Genomic DNA, 7,704 nt, shown 5'->3' with positions numbered 1-7,704 from the left:
TTGGTTTTATGGGTTTTGTAGGTTTTTAGTAGGTTTATCCAAACTGTGAATTTTATTGTACGTAGATTATATCTCAATAAAGCTGAGAGCGTGCAAAAGACTTTATTCCTTCCAGCCAGGTCCATGGGTCCCAGCACTGCTGCCTCCTTAACTGGTTGCAAAACAGAAACCGGCACTCTCTCTCCTCTCTCCCTTCTCAGGCTCCTGGGCCAGTCTCCCAAGACAGTGAGTAATTAGCCGCGAAAGAGTCTTGGATGTGAAGCCAAAAACAACAGCAGTGTCACGTCAGATGCTGAGACATCTCCAGCTAAGAGCTGAGCTCAGCCCCCACCCGCCCCCTCCACCCCCCAGCCGCAGCCACCAGCAGAAGGAAAACAGCCCCGTGCGGCTGAGTACAACCAGGGCTGCCTTTCTCCCCCGTGTCCGCCATTCTGGTCTCGTGCCGCAGCAGGCATTGCTAGATGATTGCCGTCATGGCTCATACTAACAATAAATAGGTCCTCCCGGGGACCCACCACCCAAACTCCTTGTGCTGGGAACAGCTACTAAAGGGGAGGCCCTTTCCATATTCCGCTTCATTCTCCCCTCCTGGCGTGCCTCAAGGAACGACCACTGTCCCCAGGTTACAGGTGAGGAAGCCGAGGCTCTGAAATATGACTGCGCCAAGTGGCCAGAATCTCGAGCAGCCTGACTGCCTCCCGCCCCAGCCCCTGGAGGCCTCGAGTCCTCCTTTACAGGAATGCCTCCCACCCCCAGCCCAGTTCATTCCAGCAGCCTCCGAGCTCCCCCTTCTCCATCCCTCCCTGCGGTCTGAGCCCTGCCTTCCGAGCCCTGCCTTCCCAGTGTGGAAGGGGAACTGGGTGGGGTAAGGCACCTCTGTTTTCTCACGAAAAAGTCCCTCTCTAGGGCGGAGGCCCTTGAAGAAGAAGGAAAGGCTGTGGGGATTGATGGGCCCCTGGAGGACTGTCATGGAGGGTGGGTGTCTGCAAGTCCAGAGGCACATCCTGCCCCCTTTCAGGGGCCTCTGGTGTGGGGTCTGGAAGTGAGTGGCTGGTGCAGGCTGTGGTCTTCCTGCTAAGCCACTAGGGCTACTGGGGCCATAGCCTCCAGAGCCTGCTCACAACTGGTCTACTCAGCCTCCAGTCCAAGCCGCTGAGCACAGATCTCAGGGCCCTGCACGTTCTGGGCCGTGCCTCCTGACATCTGAGATGAGAACGAGCCCTCCAGGAGGTCCCATATGATGTGCCCCTGTGACCTGCATTGTCTGGAGGCAGTAGACCCAGTAGTTGGTGACCAGGAGTGAAAATCTGAACAGTCTCCTGTGTGTCCCTGGGCAACTTGCTCAACCTCACTGATCTCTGAAAATGGGCACGATAATAGGACCTGGGTGGTTGAGAGTACACCACAGGACCACATGTGCCTTTCGTGGCCCACACTGGTCCTTCTGCCTGGAATTATTTTCCACTTGTCAGGTGCTTCTTCACCCCAACAAGGCTCAATCAAGTGTGTTCTTCTCTGGGAAGCTGCAGACATCTGACCCCAGGCCACAGAGTCATACCCAGTCTGGCTCCCACAGCCCTCCCAGGCTGTCTGGTGTCAGTGCAGTGCTGTGGATGGGAACACACCTCTACCGTGTTGAGCTGCTCTGAGGTTTAAATGCGTTACTGCTAATTGGGATCTTGGAACAACTCCTGGTGCATAGTGAGTACTCAAGAAAATGTGATGTCTCTTTATTCTCTTAGCAACTTTTGTCCTGGGTGAAAGTTGTCTGCCCTCCTCACCGGCCTGCAGGCTCTTCTAGGGCAGGATGGGGCTTGGTTCCTGTCTGCATCTGGTGAATCCCCTGACACACATTAGGTATCCTTACTCAAGGGAAGAGGGGCTTGCCTTTGGGACGGGGATGATGAAACTCAGCAGCCTTTGCAGGGTTTGTGATTTAGCCTGTGTCATTTTTGTGTGTCAGTGTAACTCTGGCTTGGCTTAGCTCTGTCAAACTCTATGGGATAAGAAGAGCAGAGCATGAACCTGAAAACACACCCCAACCCCAAATTATTTCTGTTTCCAGGACACACACAGGACAGACTGGAATAAATACTGGTGGTTTATCACAGGAAGGCTGGCCTCAGCTTGGGAGAGTGAGCGTGCACGCATACACAGCCAGCTGATTTATTGTGACCCGAGCCAAGCACTGAACAGAGCGAGGCCATTTATCTACTTGGTTGGAGGAGAGGTCAAGAGAGAGAAGTCAGAGATTAAGCTAAATAGTTCAGTGCCTTTGTTAACTCCCGGGGCGTCTCCTCTCCACGGCTTGTGTTCCCAGGGAATACTGTCATGAGCTCCACAGGGAAGACTGGACTCCTTCTTGGGGAGACAGCCCTGGCCCCAGGGAGCAGCGTGGCCAAGGACATTCTCAGCCTCTTGGGGTTGCCAAAAGGGAGCAGAAGCAGGAGGAGGGAGGCGGGGAGCTGGGAGGAACACCCCATCGTGGAAGACCTGCTGCCAATGCGGGGCTGCAGTCCCAGTCTCTGCCGCCACCAGACCCTGGTCAGGAGACATCACAGACAGGCTCCCTTCTCCCGCCTTCATTCAGGGCTCTGCTCAAACAGCCCATTTGCAATAGGACTTCCTGCAGTGTCCTAGTTAAATACCCCCACCCATGCCCCCCATCGTACTCTATCCCTTCCCCTGCTTTATTTTTCTTCATGGTGCTCAGCACCCTGACATATCTATGTCTGTATTTGTTTACTTATTGTTGGGTCTGTTTTTGAATGAACTGCTGTGTGTGTGGTGTAAAGTCCAACATGTGGCAGATTCTAGGTGCTCAATAAATATCTATTCAGTGAATGACGAATTGTTGCTAATAGTTTACAGCTGCTGAATATGTGCCTAGATAAGCTTTGTAGATCTCACTGTATATAACACCTCAACAGTACCATACTGTACATACTGTCCTTAGGCTCAGAGAGGCGAAGTGGCTTGCCCATGGCCACACAGCTGGAACCAGATTCAAACTCACCTGGCATCAGGGCCTGAGCTCCAGCCACTCTCCCAAGAGAGGACATGGCCATGGACTTGTCTAGAGAAGGATTAGTCACGCCCCAGCCCAAGGCATCCTAGGAAAGGGGAACCTTGATCTGAAAAGAAATACTTTTTGCCTTCTCCCTGCCTTCATTCAGGGCTCTGATTCATTGCAAGAAGGCAAAAAAGAAAATTTTTTTTCTAACAGTGAGATGACTTGGATGATTAAAGAGGAAGCTAAATATCCTAAATATTGAAAGCAAATTCCAGCCAGGCGCAGTGGCTCACACCTGTAATCCAGCACTTTGGGAGGCTGAGGCGGGCGGATCATGAGGTCAGGAGAACGAGACCAGCCTGAAACCCCGTCTCTACTAAAAATACAAAAATTAGCTGGGCATGGTGGCACACGCCTGTAGTCCCAGCTACTCGGGAGGCTGAGGCAGGAAAATCCGGGAGGCGGAGGTTGCAGTGAGCCGAGATCGCGCCACTGCACTCCAGCCTGGCGACAGAGCGTGACTCCATCTCAAAAAGAAAGAAAGCAAATTCCACCTAAAATGGAATTACCACTGTTTATTGAAAACCACTGTGTGCCAGGCATCGGCCAAGAGCTCCCGTCCATGACCCTGTTTAATCTTCCTGATAACCCCCAGCAGCACATTCTGTTATTATCACCATTGTAATAATAGCATGGCAGAGGAAGGCCTAGTTGTTTTCCTAGGGTCGCTGTATTAGTCAGGGTTCTCTAGAGGGACAGAACTAATGGAATAGATATACATATAAAGGGGAGTTTATTACGTATTAACTCACGTGATCATAAGGTCCCACAATAGGCCATCTGCAGGCTGAGAGCCAGTCCGAGTTCCAAAACTGAAGAACTTGGAGTCCGGTGTTCGAGGGCAGGAAGCATCCAGCACGGGAGAAAGATACAGGCTGGGAGGCTAGGCCAGTCTCTCTTTTCGCATTTTTTTGCCTGCTTATATTCTAGCCGCGCTAGCAGCTGATTAGATGGTGCCCACCCAGATAAAGAGTGGGTCTGCTTTTTCCAGCCCACTGACTCCAATGTTAATCTCCTTTGGCAACACCCTCACAGACACACCGGGGATCAATACTTTGTATTCTTCAATCCAGTCAAGTTGACACTCAGTATTAACCATCACAGCCAGTAAGTTAGTGAGCAGCCCATCTCATTCCAGAGCCTGGGTCATCTCCTCTTTAACCTGCTGCTTTCATGCCTCATTCTATTAGACATAAAGTTGTAAGCTCCCAAATTGTACCGTGCATTTGGCAAGGGGAGAGTCGGGGTCTGGCTTATCTTTTTATTCTCAGTGCAACGCTGGCTATAGGTGGGTGCTCGGTGAGGGTTTGCCGACTGGCTGGATGAATGAATGGAGGAGGGATGTGAGTGAAAAGGGGAGTGGTTTTCAACTTAATCTGAAGACATCGTCTCTAGAACACTGAGGCCTAGACCGCTAGAACACTCTCAAGAAGACTGCCTCAGAAGCCCACATGCGGCTCGTTAAGTATTCAGATTCCTGGACTCCAAGGCAGCCTCTGGTCAGAAGACCTGAAGCCTAGAAAACTGCATTGCCGGGAGATTCTGATGTTCACCGAAGTTCGAGACCTGCAGCCTGAAGCTCAGCTCAAATATCCCCACTGAACTGGGGCCCCTTTCACACACTGGAGCCCCTGGATGCTGCCAATTGGCATCTGCCGGCTGCATAAACGAAGGCCGGCTGGAGGCGGTCCCGGGAAAAGTGAGAGAGATTACCAAGGGTGAGGAAGATGACTTATTAGGAAAGATGGAAGGAACCGACGGGCAGCGTTTGCATGAGGAAAAACAGGAGCCACACATAAATCTTGAGGGCCAGCTGGCAGCTGACGAGGGAGAGGTATTATACATCTTTGCGCACAGGCATTACCGGGCCTAATGGGGGCAGGGATTATACGTGAGAAACTTGAACTCTGTGCCAGGGAGACATTTATAACGGGCGACTTAGGCTGCTAGCCCATTATGATTTTGCAACAAGATTCATCAACTCTGGACCTGGAAGACCTTTACGGAACATCTCATCCATTTGTATTCAAGCTTTTAAAAGGTTGTTAGAAGCAACAGATTTCTTTGTTCAAATGAAATTTTTTACATGATCCAAACATGTAAGACAAATGAAAATGAAAATGCTCAGTCCACCACTCCCCCGGGGCATCTCCACAGAATTCCAGGGCCCCAAGGGACCCAGTGTGAGAGCCACTGACCCTCACTGGTGGATCCTCATTTTAGTCCTCATTTTGCATAAGGAGAAACTGAGTCTCCAAATAGAGAGATAGGACTTGCCCCAAGGCACACAGTGAGTTGGTAGCATTACCAGGAGCAGCCTGGGCTGCTGAGGGCTCAGGGTGGACAGATAAGTCTCCTGCCTTGGAGGAGGGCCCAGGCAAATTGCGGAAACAACAGCAGTAAAAACAGCGAACACACACAGAGTGCTTTCTCTGTGCTGGGCTCTGTTTTCAGTCCTTGATTTGCATGATGTGGCTTCATCCTCACTACAGCCCTGTGGTGACTCGTGTTTTTAGGGTGAGGAAACAAAGCACAGAGAGATTGAACACTGTAAATGAGGTCACACAACTAAAAGAAGTAGAGGGGGAACTGGAAACAAGAACAAGGGGCTCCAGAACACATCCTTTCCTTACCCCTCCAGACTGCTACCCCCAAGAGCACAGAGGTTCTAAGTTGGAGTTGCTCTTGCCTGCTTCACATCATCCTCCCCAGAGAAGCCAGACTGTTGTTTTTAAAACACAAATCTGGCTGGGTGCGGTGGCTCACGCCTGTAATCCCAGCATTTTGGGAGGCCGAGGCCGGTGGATCACCTGAGGTCAGGAGTTCGAGACCAGCCTGGCCAACATGGTAAAACCCCCGTCTCTACTAAAAATACAGAAAATTAGCCAGGTGTGGTGGTGTGCACCTGTAATCCCAGCTACTCAGGAGGCTGAGGCAGGAGAATCACTTGAACCCGGAAGGTGGAGGTTGTAGTCAGCCAAGATCGTGCCCTTGTACTCCAGCCTGGGCAAAAAGAGCAAAACTCCATCTCAAAAATAAAAAAATAAAAATAAAACCACAAATATGATATGGAGCCCCTCTCCTGCTCAAGCACCTTCAGTGGCTCCCCACTGCCCCTTAAGATACCTCTCCAGCCTCACGTCAATGTACTGCCCCACTCCTTTCTGGATTCCAGCCACAGCAGCCTTCCTGGTTCTTTCCAGCCTCCCCACCTTTGTATATATACAACAGTGGTCTCCACATTTTGTTGACAAGCACCACATTCATAGAATTATTTTCAGCACACCCCAATACTGATACACTTTTTATCATCAAAAGTAGCTACCTGTACTTCTGTGCTAACATGTTGCATACATTTAAAGTATACTTCAATAGTTGAAATGAAAGAAAGGCAAGATGAAAAATAGACATATAAGGCAAATGAAAATGAAAATGCTCAGTCCACCACTCCCCCTGGGGCATCTCCACAGAATTCCAGGGTCCCAGGGAACCCAGTGTGAGAACCACTGATCCTCATTGGTGGATCCTCATTTTGATCCTTTTATTGAATGTTTATCAAGATTTTTAAAAATTTAGTGATTTCTTCCTGTACCCCAGGGAATTACCTTGCACATTCCCTGGGGTGCCCATGGTCACATTCGAGGCTCCTGGTCTATGCTATCCCTAGGCTGGGGCACCTGTCTGAAGCCACTGCTTCCGACCTTGGTAACCATCATTCTTCCTTCAGATCCAGGCGGTCACCTCGCTTCTTCCAAGAAGCCTCCTCTGCTCCAGGGCACCCTGAGTATCTTCCAGCCCTGGTCTCTCTCTTAATCATTTAATGGAGTCTTTTAAATCAATTGTTGCATCTGTCCCCCTGTCCAGACTGTGTGTGCCCTCCAGGAGGACGAGGCTGGGGGTGGTTTTATGTGTGACCCAGCACCCATCAACCAGGAGCTAACACCATTTGTTGACTGACTAGGCGACTAGCACAGGGCTTGGTACCTCATGGGTGATCTAAACTCTAGTCCAGTGGTTTTCACACTTGAGCAGGCAGCAGAATCACCAGGGGCTCCTCACAACACAGACTGCCAGGTCCCTCCCCAGGATTTCCGATTCAGTAAGTGTTATGGGCTGAATTGCATTCCCCCAGAAAAATTCGCATGTTGAAGCCCTAACCTCCAGTACCTCAGCATGTATTTGGACATAGGGCCTTTAAAGAAGTAAATGAGGTAAACTGAAGTCGCTGGGGTGGGCCCTAATCCAATATGACTGGTGTTGTTATAAGAAGAGGAGATCAGGACACAGTGAGCCACAAGACACAGAGGGATGACCACCTGAGACACAGCAGGAAGGTGGCCATCTGCAGGCCAAGCAGAGAGGCCTCAGAAGAAACCAACCCGGGCTGGGTGCGGTGGCTCATGCCTGTAATCCCAGCACTCTGGAAGGCCAAGATGGGTGGATCATTAGGTCAGGATATCGAGACCATCCTGACCAATATGGTGAAACCCCGTCTCTACTAAAATACAAAAAAAAATTAGCCGGGCATGGTGGTGCACGCCTGTAGTCCCAGCTACTCGGGAGGCTGAGGCAGGGGAATCACTTGAACCCGGGAGGTGGAGGTTGTAGTGAGCCAAGATAGTGCCACTACA

The 7,704-nt window shown here is 50.7% G+C and overlaps 1 long non-coding RNA gene across 1 annotated transcript; it reads left to right on the top strand.

The window, feature by feature from the left end:
• The first annotated feature begins 398 nt into the window (after positions 1–398).
• Positions 399–2,844, top strand: LOC130541554 (uncharacterized). Its single transcript, XR_008955624.1, has 3 exons — positions 399–629; positions 1,473–1,701; positions 2,066–2,844. It is a non-coding gene; the product is annotated as an uncharacterized LOC130541554 (long non-coding RNA).
• The last annotated feature ends 4,860 nt before the right edge of the window (positions 2,845–7,704 follow it).

The sequence above is a fragment of the Pan paniscus genome, chromosome 4 (assembly GCF_029289425.2).
Source record: "Pan paniscus chromosome 4, NHGRI_mPanPan1-v2.0_pri, whole genome shotgun sequence".
Classification (NCBI taxonomy): Eukaryota; Metazoa; Chordata; class Mammalia; order Primates; family Hominidae; genus Pan; species Pan paniscus.
This window is presented reverse-complemented; position numbering and strand designations above follow the sequence as displayed.